The sequence below is a fragment of the Haematobia irritans genome, chromosome 3 (assembly GCF_050003625.1).
Source record: "Haematobia irritans isolate KBUSLIRL chromosome 3, ASM5000362v1, whole genome shotgun sequence".
Taxonomy (NCBI): Eukaryota; Metazoa; Arthropoda; class Insecta; order Diptera; family Muscidae; genus Haematobia; species Haematobia irritans.
Window position 1 is genome coordinate 12,106,388 of NC_134399.1, and position 17,697 is coordinate 12,124,084.

Sequence of the window (17,697 nt, forward strand, 5' to 3'; positions counted from 1 at the left end):
TTTGACGAATTTTCCTATAGAAATTGACAAACTTTTCTATAGAAACAAAATTTTGACAAAATTTTCTATAGAAATAAAATTTTGACAAAATTTTCTATAGAAATAAAATTTTGACAAAATTTTCTATAGAAATAAAATTTTGACAAAAGTTTCTATAGAAATAAAATTTTGACAAAATTTTCTATAGAAATAAAATTTTGACAAAATTTTCTATAGAAATAAAATTTTGACAAAATTTTCTATAGAAATAAAATTTTGACAACATTTTCTGTAGAAATAAAATTTTGCAAAAATTTTCTTTATAAATTAAATTTTGACAAAATTTTCTATAGAAACAAAATATTGACAAAACTTTCTATAGAAATAAAATTTTGACGAAATTTTCTATAGAAATAAAATTTTGACGAAATTTTCTGTAGAAATTGACAAAATTTTCTATAGAAATCAAATTTTGCAAAAAATTTCTGTAGAAATTGACAAACTTTTCTATAGAAATAAAATTTTGCAAAAAATTTCTGTAGAAATAAAATTTTGAACAAAATTTTCTACAGAAATAAAATATTGCAACATTTTCTATTGCAATAAAATTTTGACCAAATTTTCTATAGAAATAAAATTCTGACAAAATTTTCTATAAAAATAAAATGTTGACAAATTTTTCTAAGAAATAAAATTTTGATAAACTTTCTATAGAAATAAAATTTTGCAAAAATTTTCTATAGAAATAAAATTTTGCAAAATTTTTCTATAGAAATAAAATTTTGCAAACATTTTCTATAGCAATAAAATTTTGCAAACATTTTCTATAGCAATAAAATTTTGACAAAACATTCTATAGAAATAAAATTTTGATAAAATTTTCTATATAATTAAAATTTTGCAAAAAATTTCTATAGAAATAAAATTTTGAACAAAATTTTCTACAGAAATAAAATTTTGCAACATTTTCTATTGCAATAAAATTTTGACAAAATTTTCTATAGAAATAAAATTCTGACAAAATTTTCTATAAAAATAAAATGTTGACAAATTTTTCTATAGAAATAAAATTTTGATAAAATTGTCTATAGAAAAAAAATTTTCTATAGAAATAAAATTTTGCAAAAATTTTCTATAGAAATAAAATTGTGCAAAATTTTTCTATAGAAATAAAATTTTGCAAACATTTTCTATAGAAATAAAATTTTGACAAAACATTCTATAGAAATAAAATTTTGATAAAATTGTCTATAGAATTAAAATTTTGGAAAAATTTTCTTTAGAAATAAAATTTTGCAAACATTTTCTATAGCAATAAAATTTTGACAAAATTTTCTATAGAAATAAAATTTTGACGAAATATTCTATAAAAAGAAAATTTTCCAAACATTTTCTATAGCATTAAAATTTTGACAAAACATTCTATAAAAATAAAATTTTGACAAAATTTTCTATAGAATTAAAATTTTGCAAAAATTTTCTATAGAAATAAAATTTTGTCAAATTTTTCTGTAGAAATAAAATTTTGACGAAATATTCTATAAAAATAAAATTTTCCAAACATTTTCTATAGCAATAAAATTTTGACAAAACATTCTATAAAAATAAAATTTTGACAATATTTTCTATAGAAATAAAATTTTGCAAAAATTTTCTATAGAAATAACACTTTGGCAAAATTTTATTTCTATAGAAATAAAATGATGACAAAATGTTGTTATAGAAATAAAATTTTGACAAAATTTTATATTAAATATAATTTTGACAATATTTTCTATAGAAATAAAATTTGAAAAAATTTTCTTTGGAAATAAAATTTGGACAAAAATTTCTATAGAAATAAAATTTTGACAAAATTTTATATTAAAATATAATTTTAACAAAATTTTCTATAGAAATAAAACTTTGAAAAAAATTTCTTTTGAAATAAAATTTTGACAAAAATTTTTATAGAAATAAAATTTTGACAATATTTTCTATAGAAATAAAATTTTGACAAATTTCCATGTTACAGAAAATTTTGTGAATTCCATGTACCCGGTAATTATTCCCACGGTCCTCCTGACTGTCGTCCTATTCTCCTTGAGTAGTTTTTATCTGAATCTGAATATAGTTCCATCGCTCTTCTGACCATTGCATTTATTTTTCTCTTGTGCCAACTTGACCCGCGATCCCTCTATTGGATTTGCATTCTTTTAGTTCACTTCTCAACATGTGCTAGTTCTTATCGGCTTTTGCTTTCTAATACCGTTCGCGGCCGAACAGTAATGTTTGCTATTGTGTCCTCTGGCAGTCTGCGAGAATGTTCATGTTTTGGGGCCTAGTGTCATTAGCGAGCTACTTCTGCGGAATATGGTCTCGGTGACTGGGTCCTCCATATATACGCCCAGTCCCGTCCATCTTCGATCCATCGGTGTAGCAGTTGTCTCTCTCTAGTATCTGTTCTGAGTCTAAAGTTCAGTAACATTTCCAAAAAAGAAATTAAACCAATTTTACTATGGAATATCGGCCTTTAGTTCTGTAAGCCTTACAGTAAGACAGCCTTATTGGCTTTCATTTTCCAATAACATAATTTTTTTGTCGGTGTATATAAATGTGAATCTGTATATAGTATACTCAATAATAAAATAACATTGGGTAACATCCCCTTTTGCTTCAGCTCTAGAACCACCCTATAATTAAACAAGAGTTGTGTGATAAATTGAACTATGGTTGCCCGTACTCACCCCATGTTTTATTGGTTCAAGTGGAGGCTATTGATGGTGGTGGAAAATGGCGACATTTCTTAAAGTCATGATGGAGAAATAAAAGTAAGTGCTGGCAATATTGCCATGGAAGTTGATGACATCTTCCACATAAGAGGAAAAACAAAATTACGAGCAAAATCTGGCTGAAATTTAAATATTTTCAGGTTCCCAAATTTAATATTCCGGATGGTGAAATGACATCCGACATCTGTTTGGGACTTATGGAGGTGTAGGTGTCTTACGCATGTTGAGTTTTCAAAAGTTCAAAAATGGTCGCCATTTCGGACCTTGAAAACATGCCTCAAAGGAAGCAACTACAGAATCTAAAGGCATTATTGAAGGAAAGTGGTCGCCAAGAAATTCGTGAATAGGCCGAAAAAATTAATATCGTTGCAACGACAATATGTCGCCACCTTCAATAAATTGGTTTTATTCAAAAACTTGGAGCATTGGTGCCCCACGAGCTCAATGAAGAAAACGAAGGATCTAAACGTCTTCTAATTGCTTTTTGTATCATATCTTCATAGGAGATAACAAATAGTGTCTCTATGCCAATTTAAAACAAAGAAGGGAGAAGGAAGGCCCAGAAAAAATGCCGAAAACGAGAATCACGTACTTCACCAAAAAAAGCCATGATCTGTGTACTCGGATGTGCTCAAAACATGAGCTCGAATGGAAAGTTCTTCACCATCCACCGTACTCTACGGATCTCTCGCCCACAGACGGCTTTCGATGGTGAACAGGACCTTAAAATCTATCTCAATTTATATTAAAACAAGGAGGTGGAAGGTCCAGGGAGACGCCGTAGACGAGAGTCCAAAAAGGATTTCACCCAAAAATAGACTATGATTTACATTTAAAGGGACTGATAAGTTTTGGTGCTCCGGAGGAACATAACTATTAAAAAGGGGCTCTTCATTGCCCGGAGGAATCGTTTAAATGAGGTTATTCGCCTGAAAAGATCCGATATTAAACCCAATTCATCTTTGCTCCACGATCACGCCAGGCTTCATGTTGCCCATGTCGTCAAAACTGCGCTCCAATTGCAGGATGGTAGGTTCTATAGCATCCACTATACTCTACGGATTTTCACATAACCACTATATTTTGTATATTCGGTAAAACCGGGGAAATGCTCGAGCGAAAGGCCATTGTCTCTACATTACCAGTTGAACTAAAAAGACCCGATAGAAAAGGCCAAGACATCTATAAGTACTCGAATGGGAGGTACTTCAGCATCTACCCTACTCCTCGGATATCGGATACCTGCCAACTATCACCTTTCCCGGAGCCAACTATCACCTTTTCTGGGAGCCACCGTGGTGCAATGGTTAGCATGCCCACCTAGCATACACAAGGTCGTGGGTTCGATTCCTGCTTCGACCGAACACCAAAAAGTTTTTCAGCGGTGGATTATCCCACCTCAGTAATGCTGGTGACATTTCTGAGGGTTTTAAAGCTTCTCTAAGTGGTTTCACTGCAATGTGGAACGCCGTTCGGACTCGGCTATAAAAAGGAGGTCCCCTGTCATTGAGCATAACATGGAATCGAATAGCACTCAGTGATAAGAGAGAAGTTCACCAATGTGGTATCACAATGGACTGAATAGTCTAAGTGAACCTGATTCATCGGGCTGCTACCTAACCTATCACCTTTTCCGCTATTTGTCAAACCGAAGAAGAGGTTTTACTTCCGAAGGCGAAGAGAGCAACGAAAGAAGGTGATATGCCCAGGAAAGACGCCGAAGACGGGAGTTAAACAAAGGTCATGATACTTTGGTGAGGCTGGCAAGGCATGGTACTCGGGGAAAACAAATGGTGGGCCCAGGAGAGACGCCAAAGACGAGAGTCAAATAAGATCCTAAACCGACTATGATATGCATTTGATAATTGTGGGAAGGCATGGTGTTCCGGGGAATTGCACGAACGAAACAACACTGTCAACAAGGAGCTCCACATTGCCCAGCTGAACTGGGTAAATAAGACAATTCGGCTGAAAAGGCCTGATGGACGAGTCCTAAACATCTTGCTCCACGACCACACCATGACCCATGTTGATCATGTCGTCAAAACAGGACTCTGGGAGCTCAAAAGGGTTGTTCTTTAGTATCCGCTGTATTCTACTGATCTTGCAGCTACCGACTATTATCTTTTTCCGCTCTCGATCGAATCAAATGCGAGGTGTTACCTTCGATGTTACCTTAAAATCTACCTCAATTTAAAGTAAAGAAAGGAGGCGGTGGGACCAATAGAGATGTCGAAGACAAGAGTACAAAAAGATTTTTACCACAAAAAGCGTCATGTTCTGCTTTTGGTGAGGCTGGAAAGACATGGCTGAACTGGGAAATGATCGAAGGAAATGCCATTGTCAACAAGAAGCCCTACATTGCCCAGCTAAACCGTGTTAATGAGTTTATTCCCCCGAAAAAGACCCGATAGAGAAGACCAAGTCATCTTACTCCATGGCAAAGCCAGACTCAGTGTTGGTCAAGTCGTCAACACATCACTCGAAGAGCTGAAATAGGAGGAAAGGACCTTCAATTCTACGTCAATTTTCAACAAAGAAAGTTAAACAAAGGCCATAATCTGCCTTTGGTGAGGCTGGGAAGGCAAGGTCCTCCGGGAAAATGCTCTAGGAAAACAGGTGGTGGGTCCAGGAGAGACGCCAAAGACGAGAGTCAAACAAGATCTTAATCTCACAACCGATTACGATTGGCGTTTGATAAGAGTGGGAAGGCATGGTGCTATGAGAAATTCCTCGTACGAAACATCACTGTCAACAAGAAGCTCCACATTGCCCATCTGAACCATGTACATGAGACAATTCAGCTGAAAACACCTGATAGAGAAGTCCTAGACATGTTGCTCCACGACCGCACCAGGCTCCCTGTTGACCAAGTCGTCAAAACTGGATTCTAAGAGCTCGAATAGGAGGATCTTCAGCATACACCGTATATTACCGACTATTAACTTTTTCTGCTCTCTATAAAATCAAATGCGAGGTGTTACCTTCGATGGCGAAGAGGATTTTAAAATTTACCTCAATTTAAAGTAAAGAAAGGAGACGAAGACAAGAGTACAAAAAGATCTTTACCACAAAAAGGGTTATGATCTGCTTTTGGTGAGGCTGGAAAGGCATGGCTCTCCTGGGAAATGATCGGTCGAATCGTTGACATTGTCACCATATACTCTATATTACCCAGTTGAACCGTGATAATGAGTCTATTCCGCCGAAAAGACACGATAGATAGATAGACCAAATCATCTTACTCCATGACAACGCCAACAACCCAGTGTTGGCCAAGTCGACAAAACAGCACTATAATGGGAGGTTCTTCACCATCTACCGTGCTCCACGGATCTCGCACCTACCTACTATCACCTTTTCCGCTATCTGTCAAACTGAAGGAAAGGTTTCGCTTTCGATGACGAAGATGACCTTAAAATCTACGTCAATTTCAAGCAAAGAGAAAAGGTGGGAGCCAAAAAAGGTCATGACTTGCCTTTGGTGCGGAAAAGCATGGTGCTCCGGGAAATATCTGGTGGGCCCAGAAGAGACGACAAAGACTATGATTTGGGTTTGGTAAGAGTGGCAAGGCATGGCTCTCCTAGGTAATGTTTGAATGAAAAGCCATTGTCAACAAGAAGCTCTACATTGTCCAGCTGAACAGTGTAAATGAGACAAATCCGTTGAAGTTATTCGATAGACAAGACCAAATCATTTTGCTCCACGGCTACGCCAGGCCTCATATTACCTACCCAATTCGTCAACATAGCACTCCAAGAGTTGGAATGGAAAGTTCTTCAGCATCTACTGTGTTCCACGGATTTCACACCTACCGACAATCTCGCACCTATGATATGCCCAAGAGAGACGCCGAAGACGAGAGTTCAACAAGACCTTCACCCAAAATAGGATATGATCTTCTTTTGGTGAGGCTGAGAAAGCATGGTGCTCTTGGAAAATGCTCAAACGAAATGCCATTATCAGCAATAAGCTCAATATTGCCCAACTGAGCCGTGTAATTGAGGCTATTCGATTGAAAAGTCCCGATAGACAAGCCCAAGTCATATTTGCTTCAGGACCAAGATAAGAGCATCGAATAAGCGGTTCTTCAGCATCCACCTAAGGATCTTGCACTTACCGACTATCACATTTTCCGATAATAATGATATGGAATATTTTCTTCGTAATAATCTCTCAATAAGCATAGTAGGAATTTGAAATATAGTCACATAGAAATTTTTAGAAATATCAATCATTTGTCTAACTTTGGTAGATTAATACAAAAAAACGCATTTACCACGCCGAAGATTACATAGCAATTTTGAAAAACATTGTCCAAACTTCTGTAAAAATTATTCGCATATCTTTCAATAATCGAATACAATGTCATCTTTTCGTAGAAAAATTTCATGCACTAAACTACAGACAATGTAGCAATTTTCCAGCGAATAGATTTCACATTAGTGAAGTAAAGACTATAACGGACACTTTCTTCATATGTGACCACATCCTGCCGCAAAAGATATTCTCTGGCAAAGGACAAAACTGATAAAAGAAAACTACATCGCTTGACCATTGTTTGAATTGACTCAGCAAAAAAAGGAGACAACCTAGGAAACAAACAAAGACAAAATGCAAAAAGTGATCATTTAAAGATGTATGCTTATCATATTTGTGGCTAAGAGAGAGAGTGAGATCGTTAGACGAGAATGCTCACATGTAAGGATTATTTCCCGTTAAAATCATTGCAACGGCATTTTGCGGCAAAGATCATAGTCAATAGGGCTATTATAGCTCAATCAACCGTTAGCCGTCGAACACCGGCACATTATGTCGCCCATTGTTTACGGAACCATTTCTGGTCATTTGCCTATTGGCGGCAAATTCCTTTGCTTGTTTTTTGCAAAGGCTCATTCAATGGGGTTTACTACAATGCCATTAGAGACAGCTACATTGGAATATGGGTTTTTTGTTTGAACCCTTTGTTGATTTAATGTCAGGTGACAAACGTCATTATAACTCTAAGACTCTATTTGACTCTAACGGTTTTTGGGGGAGTTTCCCATACGATGACTTATTGATATGTACAGATATTCAGTCATGCGTTAACTCTTTGATGTTAGTCTTAAAAAAAAAGAGAAATTTGAAGTGAATTCTTTTAGTTTAGAAGAAAGGAAAAAATCAACTCTTAAATGCTTAGACACACATCGTAGATTATGTTTAAATGTAATTGGAGAACTGTATAGGAAGGCATATTATCGCTTGATTGCTATAGACGGCCAGCTAAGGATTCTAATGATAGTGACAGTTGAATCCGGAAGATTACAGGAGAATCCTCAGAGGTAGCGAAAAGTCTACGTAGAAAGTATACCTTCATCGGGGGATTCTCTTTACCGCTATAGACAGCCTGCAAAGGATTCTGATGGAAGTGAAAATTGAATACGAGAAATCGCAGTATAATCCCCAGAAGTTGAGATGATCCCCCAGATTCTACATAGAGGACGTAAGTAGAATCCCCAAAAGTACAGATGACTGCTAAAGACAGCCTGCTAAGGACTCTGGTGGTAGAGCAAGTTGAACCCGAGAGATTGCAGTTGTATTCCAATAGGAAACGATGATCCCCCAGAATCGATGTAGACAACGTAGAGAGAATCCCCAGATGTAGGGATGATCCCACCCAAAAAAAAAAAAAACAATTATATACGGCCGTAAGTTCGGCCAGGCCGAATCTTATGTACCCTCCACCATGGATTGCGTAGAAAATTCTACGAAAGAATGTCATCCACAATCGAATTATTTGGGTTGTGGTATCTTAAAACTTCTTAACATCGTTTTCTAAATTGTGAGTTAGTCCATACGTGGTATATATTAGACAAAAAAGGTATGTATAGGTACATCTACAAATAATTACGAATTGATATGGACTTTTGCACGGTACGTAGAGAGCCAGAATTGAAATATGGGGGTCGCTTATATGGGCCCTATATACAATTATGAACTTGATATGGATCAATTTTTGTGTGATTGGGGATCGATTTATCTGAGGGCTATATATTACTATAGACCGATATGGACCTAGTTAGGCATGGTTGTTAACGGCCATATATTAGCACAATGTACCAAATTTCAACTCACTCGGATGAAATTTGCTCCTCCAAGATGCTCCAAAACCAAATCTCGGGATCGGTTTATATGGGGCTATATATGATTATGGACTGACATGGACCACTTTTGCATGGTTGTTAAATATCATATACTACCACCACGTACCAAATTTCAAGCAGATCGGATGAATTTTGCTTCTCCAAAAGGCACCGGAGGTCAAATCTGAGGATCGGTTTATATGGGAGCTATATATAATTATGGACTGATAGGAACCAATTCCTGCATAGCTGTTGGATACCATATACTAACATCACGTACCAAATTTCAACCGAATGGGAAGAAGTTTGCTATTCCAAGGGGCTCTGGAGGTCAAATCTGGGGATCGGTTTATATGGGGGCTATATATAATTGTGGACCGATATGGACCAATTTTTGCATGGGAGTTTGAGGCCATATATTAACACCACGTACCAAATTTCAACTGAATCAGATGAATTTTGGTCTTCCAAGAGGCTCCGGAGGTCAAATCTGAGGATCGGTTTATATGGGGGATATATATGATTATAGACCGATGTGGACCAATTTATGCATGGTTGTTAGAGATCATATACTAACACCATGTACCAAATTTCAGCCGGATCGGATGAAATTTGCTTCTTTTAGAGGCCTCGCAAGCCAAATCGGGGGATCGGTTTATATGGGGGCTATATATATTGGGGGTCCGTTTATATGGGGGCTATACGTAAAAGTGGACCGATATGGCCCATTTGCAATACCATCCGACCTATATCAATAACAACTATTTGTGCCAAGTTTCAAGTCGATAGCTTGTTTCGCTCGGAAGTTAGCGTGATTTCAACAGACGGACGGACGAACATGCTCAGATCGACTCAGATTTTCACCACGACCCAGAATATATATACATTATGGGGTCTTAGAGCAATATTTCGATGTGTTACAAACGGAACGACAAAGTTAATATACCCCGCATCCTATGGTGGAGGGTATGAAAACTTAAAGAGACTACCAGGAGAGCTGCTGAAATCAGGATCGGTCGACTTGAGTTGAAGCCATAAAAATTGCTCAGAAATGGTCGGGTTTGATGATGATAGAGCAAGTTGAACTCGAGAGATTGCAGGAGAATCCCCAGATGTAGCAATGATCCCACCAAAAAAAAGACTTAAAGAGACTACCAGGAGAGCTGCTGAAATCATGATCGGTCGACTAGAGCTGAAGGCATAAAAATTGCTCAGAAATGGTCGTGTTTCGGGGATTCTTGGCCCGGTAAGGATTCGGATGATAATGCAAATGGAAACCGAGATTGCACGACAATCCGCAGAATTGGAAATGATCGCTGTAGACGGCCTGCTAAGGATTCTGAGGGTACTGCAATTTGCAGGAGAATCGTCAGAAGTAGAGATGATTCGCCTGAATCTACGTAGAGATTGTTCACAACAGTCGAGATATGACCATAGCTTCTTAGTCGGAGGCCTATCGAGCCTTCGGCAACTTAATATTTTCAGGAATGTTGGATTCTGTATTGTGATACTTAAGATGTCTGCTTGGCTTTGCAAAAAAACTTTTAAAGAGACTACCAGGAGACCTGCTGGAATAATGATCGATCGACTTGACTTGAAGGCATAAAAATCGCACAGAAATGGTCTTACGATTACGTCGCAGTTAGCAAATGCAACGTCCAAATTGTCATGTTTCGCCGATTCCTGCCCTGCTAAGATTCCTGATGGTAAAGCAAATAGATGCTGAGATTGCAGGACGATTCGCAGAATTGGAGATGACCGCTATAGACAGCTTGCTAAGGACTCTGGTGATAGATCAATTTGAATTCGAGAGATTGCAGGAGAATCCTCAGAAGTAGAGATGACTCGCCTGAATCTACGTAGAGATTGTTCACAACAGTCGAGATATGACCATAGCTTCTTAGTCGGAGGCCTATCGAGCCTTCGACAACTTATTATATTCAGGGATGTTGGATTCTGTATTGTGATAGTTAAGATGTCTGCTTGGCTTTTCAAAAAAACTTTTAAAGAGTCTACCAGGAGAGCTGCTGAAACCATGATCGGTCGACTTGACTTGAAGCCATAAAAATCGCACAGAAATGGTCTTACGATTGTTTCTGTGGTCCGGAGTGAGCAAATGCAACGCCCAAATTGTCATGTTTCGCCGATTCCTGCCCTGCTAAGGATCCTGATGGTAAAGCAAATAGAAGTTGAGATTGCAGGACGATTCGCAGAATTGGTGATGACCGCTATAGACAGCTTGTTAAGGATTCTGGTGATAGATCAAGTCGAATCCGAAAGATTGCAGGAGAATCCCCAGAAGTAGAGATGATTCGCTTGAATCTAAGTAGAGATTGTTCACAACAGTCGAGTTATGATCATAGCTTCTTAGTCGGAGGCCTATCGAGTCTCCGGCAACTTAATATTTTCAGGGATGTCCGATTCTGTATTGCCATATTTAAGATGTCTGCTTGGTTTTGCAGAAAAACTTTTAAAGAGACTACCAGGAGAGCTGCTAAAATCGGTCGACTTGAGTTGAAGGCATAAAAATTGCTCAGAAATGGTCTTACGATTGTTTCTGTGGTCCGGAGTGAGCAAATGCAACGCCCAAATTGTCATGTTTCGGGGATTCTTGGCGTGCTAAGGATTCTGATGGTACTGCAACTTCTACCCGGGAGATTGCAGGATAATCCACAGAAGTAGTGACAATCCCCACCGACCACAACACAATCCAGCAAGCGGAAGTCCTGGCCATAACGGAATGTATGAAATTTGTCAGCACTAATACTAGATCAAGGAGCATTAACATATTTATGGATAGCCGAATTCATATCGGAATAAAAAATTATGATTTTTAAGACTTTTGAAAATATGTCAGAATCTGGAATAAGAGGAAACTTACCCCCATTTTCATAAAGTTCCGTTAGTGTTCCGATAACTAACCAACTTTTAAACCGTATTATGGACGAAGCTGTCATCTTGCCTTTATATTCCATAGGCCAATTAGGAGCTTAACTGACGAAAATTTTTCAGTAAAAGTTAACCGGAGAGAAGATATTTGCAATTTACTTTCTGTTAACTGGCTGTTAAAGCCTAACGGAGCTACATGAAAATGACCGTTAGAGATACAAGGTTTAGTTATATCAGTCACGAGGAATAGGGAAATTAACATAGAGAACGGTTTGCTAATATATGTTAGGGGAAAAGTGGAAGTGAACATAAATGAAGCAATGCCAATAGGGGCCCCAAGGGCTGAGTTTATGTACGAGCCATAAAGACACAAAAACAATGTGGAACATGACTACATTTGGAAAGACGGCGAGAAAAGTATGGGATGACCCATGCCGTAAAAAACTAGTCAACTTTTTAAAGGGAGTAGGACGACGGCTGGTAGAAGAGCCAACCACAGGATTTAGACTCCATAACATAAACCGGTAGGTAATAACAAAAGGATCTGTGATTCTCTCATCACAGAGGACGGAACTATGGGCACACCGATTTTCTATTCCGACTATAGCAAAATCCAGCAAAGTAGAAATCCAAAGGGTGATGTGAGTAATGATTGCCGTCACGTTCTCCGAAGTGAGCAATGGTTGCCGTCACACTTTTCTCCGTTAGTTCATGTGGTTGTAAATCTATCGAGTCCCCGGCGACATAATATTTTCAGCGGTGTTCGATCATATATTACGATAGTTTCCTTTACAAAGAGAGCCACCGTGGTGCAATGGTTAACATGCCCGCCTTGCATACAAAAGGTCGTGGGTTCGATTCCTGCTTCAACCGAACACCAAAAATTTTTTCAGCGGTGGATTATCCCACCTCAGTAATGCTGGTGACATTTCTGAGGGTTTCAAAGCTTCTCTAAGTGGTTTCACTGCAATGTGGAACGCCGTTCGGACTCGGCTATAAAAAGGAGGTCCCAATGTGGTATCACAATGGACTGAATAGTCTAAGTGAGCCTGAAACATCGGGCTGCCACCTAACCTAACCTAACATTCCTTTGCAAAACAAAGGGCTGACATATTTGGATCGGCCCCGAAGGCATACAAAACGGCGTGGAATATGGAACTCGAGACCAGTATGAGATGACCCGAAAAAAATTGGAAAGTCAAAGTCAGTAGGACGACTGGTAGAAGAGCGGCTAGAATTGAAGGCACATCCATTGCTCTGATTACGCCAGTCGTTCGGGGTTACCGAATTCAACCACGCTATCTTTTGCAATACCTTTGGTTTTCACTGACATTTCTCACTTTTTGAGTTCGGTAAGCTCCTCTAGCGGAAGTTTCCTTGAAATGCAAATATCAAAGTTTTTATATGGGACGAATCATCTGCTGAGCAAACATAATATTTTCAGGGATATTCGACCCTTTGTTTCGATTAAGATTTTCCCTTTGCTTTGCAAAACAAAAAAAAAACTTGTTAAAGGGACTAGGACACTTCCAGGAGACGTGCTTAAATGTCCATAATAGCACAAAAATGGTAGTACGATTACGCCTGTTACCATAGTGACCAAAGGCACGTCAAAACTATCGTGTTTAGTGAAACTTTGCCACATACCATTGCTGTCAAATTCGCTTTTTACCACCAGTTATGGCTTTTGTGGTCTATCTATCGAACTTATGTTAGTATAAAGGGTGGTTAAATTGTAAGGGCCGATGTTGAATGTGAACCACACCTAAACACCAAGTTTTTTTCCCAATTTTATTTGACATTTCTCTATTTCAGACTTACTCAATTTGAACCATGGAGAGATACACAATCCAACAACGTGGTTAAGTTATCCAGACTTATTATGAAAATGGGCGTTCATTCTCGAAGAAAATCATTTTCAGTGATGAGGCACATTTTCACCTCAGTGGATTCGTCAATAAACAGAATTGTCGCATTTGGGCGAATGAGAATCCAAGAGCGATTGTCTAGAAACCAATGCACCCACAAAGAGTGACTGTTTGGTGCGGTTTATGGGCTGGCGGCATCATCGGGCCGTATTTTTTCCAAAATGAGGCCGGTCAGGCAGTTACTGTGAATGGTGTTCTCTATCGTGAGATGATAAAGAACTTTTTATGGCCCGAATTGGAAGATATGGATGTGGACGATATGTGGTTTCAGCAGGACGGTGCCACTTGCCACACAGCTAACGAAACCATGGCTCTTTTGCGCAAATGGCCGTGTTATCAATGGCCGTGTTATCTCACGTAATGGCGATGTCAATTGGCCGCGAAGATCATGTGATTTGACACCGTTGGACTTTTTTCTTTGGGGTTATTTTAAAGAAAAGGTGTACGTCGATAAGCGAGCAACAATTCAAGAGCTAAAGGATGAGATAATTCGGCACATTAACGGCATAGAACTTCCATTATGCCTTAGCGTCATCGAAAATTTGGACCATCGGATGGAGGTGTGCCACCGAGGTCGCGGCGCCCAGTTGGCCGATATTTTGCTCCATACATAATTGAGTAATACCAATATATCATAATAAGATAAAATTACAATAATTTCCTAAATAGTTTGTGTTTTATTAAAAATCAACATCGGCCCTTGAAATTTAACCACCCTTTAGAACTGGACATACTGACCTGAACGGAAGGGAGAAATTCGCTAAGATCTTCGGTCCAACTGAAATGAAAAAAAATTTGGGATACCTTAGAATGTTTATGAAAAAAGAAAACGATTTTATATGGAGCTTTGTCATTTACGACTAAAGATTTTTGCTATATAAAGAATTTGAATAAAAACCAATATACTTTACCCATATATCTTTATTCTATGCTAGAACTGCACCTTTACCACAATAGATTTACATATCCATAATTTGCCAATTTAATTTTAGAACTATACTTCACCATATTGGTATATGAATACATTGACAGTGATTATCTTGGTGATTTGCATGAAACTCTGTAATGAAAGGTAATCTTGATCTCATTTAGCAAACAATGCAATCACACTGTACACTTTAATCTGGGGACATTAGGCAAGGCTTAAACGAAAAACTGGATCAGTCCAGGCGAAAGGAGAACAAATTGTCACTATTTGTAAGATTCTTTTTTGATCCACCAGCGTTAGAAATCGAAGGAGCGAGCGTCTGCTTTAGCTTAAGTCCACTTTAAGTCTGCCCGAGATTAAATTAAAATGTCGCGCTCTAATCGCAGCATGCCTCTTAGACTAAGAGATTTTCTTGAAAGAGTATTAGTTTCGCTAAATCCTCACCATCTCTTAATCTCCCTCTCTCGTTCACACACGCATTGTTTTGCTATGCCAGGAGCATACGTAATTTCTACACAATGTCTTACCTGAATTAACCTGATTAAATGTAGAATTTTTCCCATATTTATGGGATTAAGTTCCGCTCAAGTTCCTTTAACTCGTTTAAGCTACCGGATTTACTAATACTTATGTCTAACCCATGCATGCATGCGTGGATTTCTCTTAAGAGAAATTTACATACCTGCCGTTAGGATTCTTTGATCTCCTTCAATGTTATAGGCATGGCCCCGTGTGGGTGCATAGGTGTATGGGTGTGTATATGTGTACATGAGAGTATAGATTTAGCCCATTTTATTGAGGAGGCTTTAATTAGGTCAATTGTTTACAAAATCTTCCCTACATTACGTACTCTTCCTCTTTAGCAAAAACCCGTTGAGTGATTGTCGAAAAAAGGAGAGGATTGCAAGCAGCACACGCCTACAAAAGTTCTCTATAGAGCAGGCAAAACATGTGGGCATGTGCATTTTCCACACCAAAGCCAAATCCATACATGAGATTTTCAAATTCCATTTAAAAATTGATCTAATCATCGTGGATCAATGAACTTGTTGGACTATAAAAGGTAGATGGATTAAATTCGGTAAATGTAACAAATATTGGTTGAACCACAGAACCCGCAGCAATATGGGAATTTTTGTTTTTGATTTTAGCAAAAACAAAACAACGAATGCAAGATATGACAAATATGTTGCACAGAGATATTACACAAAAATTGTTGCAAAACTATAACATTTGAAAGATGCTCAATTTGAACTTTATTTCTATAGAAAATTTTGTCAAAATTTATTTCTGAAGATAATTTTGTCAACATTTTATTTCTATAGAAACTTTTATTAAAATTAAAGTAAAATGTTATTTTTACAGAAAAGTTGGTCAAAAATTTTTTTTCAAAATTGTCAAAATTTTACTTCTACAGAAAATTTTGTCACAATTTTATTTTTATAGAAAATTATGTCAAAGTTTTATTTTTATAGAAAATTTTGTCAAAATTTGATAACTAAAAAAATTTATCAAAATTTTATTTCCATAGATAACATATTTTTGTCAAATTTTTATTTCTATAGAAAATTTTGTCAAAATTTTATTTTCATAGAAACTTTTATTAAAATTTTGTCAAAATTGTATTCCCATAGATAATTTTGTCAATATTTTATTTCTATAGAAAATTTTGTCAAAAATGTATTTCATAGAAATTTTTGTCAAAATGTTAATTTTATAGAAAACTAGGTCAGAATTTTATTTCTATAGAAAATTGTCTCAGAGTTTCAATAGAAAGTTTTGTCAACATTTTATTTCCATAGAACATTTTGTCAAAATTTGATGACTATAGAAAATTTTTGAAAAATTTTATTTCTATAGAAAATTCGTTTTAAAATTTCATTTGTATAGAATATTTTGTCAAAATTTTATTTCTACAGAAAATTTGATCAAAATTTTATTTCCACCCAATATTTCAAAATTTTATTTATATAGAAAATTTTGTCAAAATTTGATACCTATAGAAAATTTTATTTCTATAGAAAATTTTGTCATAATTTTATTTCTATGGAAAGTTTTCCATAAAAAATTTTGTCAAAATGTTATTTCTATATAAAATTTTGTCAAAATTTTATTTCTATAGAAAATTTGTTTCCAAATTTCATTTGTATAGACAATTTTGTCAAAATTTTATTTCTACAGAAAATTTTGTCAAAATTTTATTTCTGCAGAATATTTCAAAATTTTATTTCTATAGAAAATTTTGTCAAAATTTTATTTCTATAGAATATTTAGACAAAATTTTATTTCAATAGAAAATTTTGTCCAAATTTGTTTCTATAAAAAATTTTATCAAAATTTTATTTCTATAAAAAATTTTGTCAAAATTTTATTTCTATAGCAAATGTCGTCAAAATTTTATTTCTATAGGAAATTTTGTCAAAATGTTATTTCTATAAAAAATTTTGTTAAAATTGTACTTCTATAGAAAATTTTGTCAAAATTTTATTTCCATTGAAAATTTTGTCAAAATTTTATTTCTATAGAATATTTTGACAAAATTTTATTTCAATAGAAAATTTTGTCCAAATTTTTTTCTATAAAAAATTTTATCAAAATTTTATTTCTATAAAAAATTTTGTCAAAATTTTATTTCTATAGCAAATGTCGTCAAAATTTTATTTCTATAGGAAATTTTGTCAAAATGTTATTTCTATAAAAAATTTTGTTAAAATTGTATTTCTATAGAAAATTTTGTCAAAATGTTATTTCTATAAAAAATTTTGTCAAAAATTTTTTTCATACGAAATTTTGTCAAAATTTTATTTCCATAGAAAAATTTTATTCCTATAGAAAATTTTGTAAAAAATTGATAACTATAGAACATTTTCACAATTTTTTGTTTTCTATAAAAAATTTTATCAAAATTTTATTTCTATAGAAAATTTTGTCAAAAACTTATTTCTACAAAATATTTTGTCAAAATTTCTATAGAATATTTTGTAAAAATTGTATTTTTATAGAAAATTTTGTTCAAATTGTATTTCTATAGAAAATTTTGTCAAAATTTTATTTCCATTGAAAATTTTGTCAACATT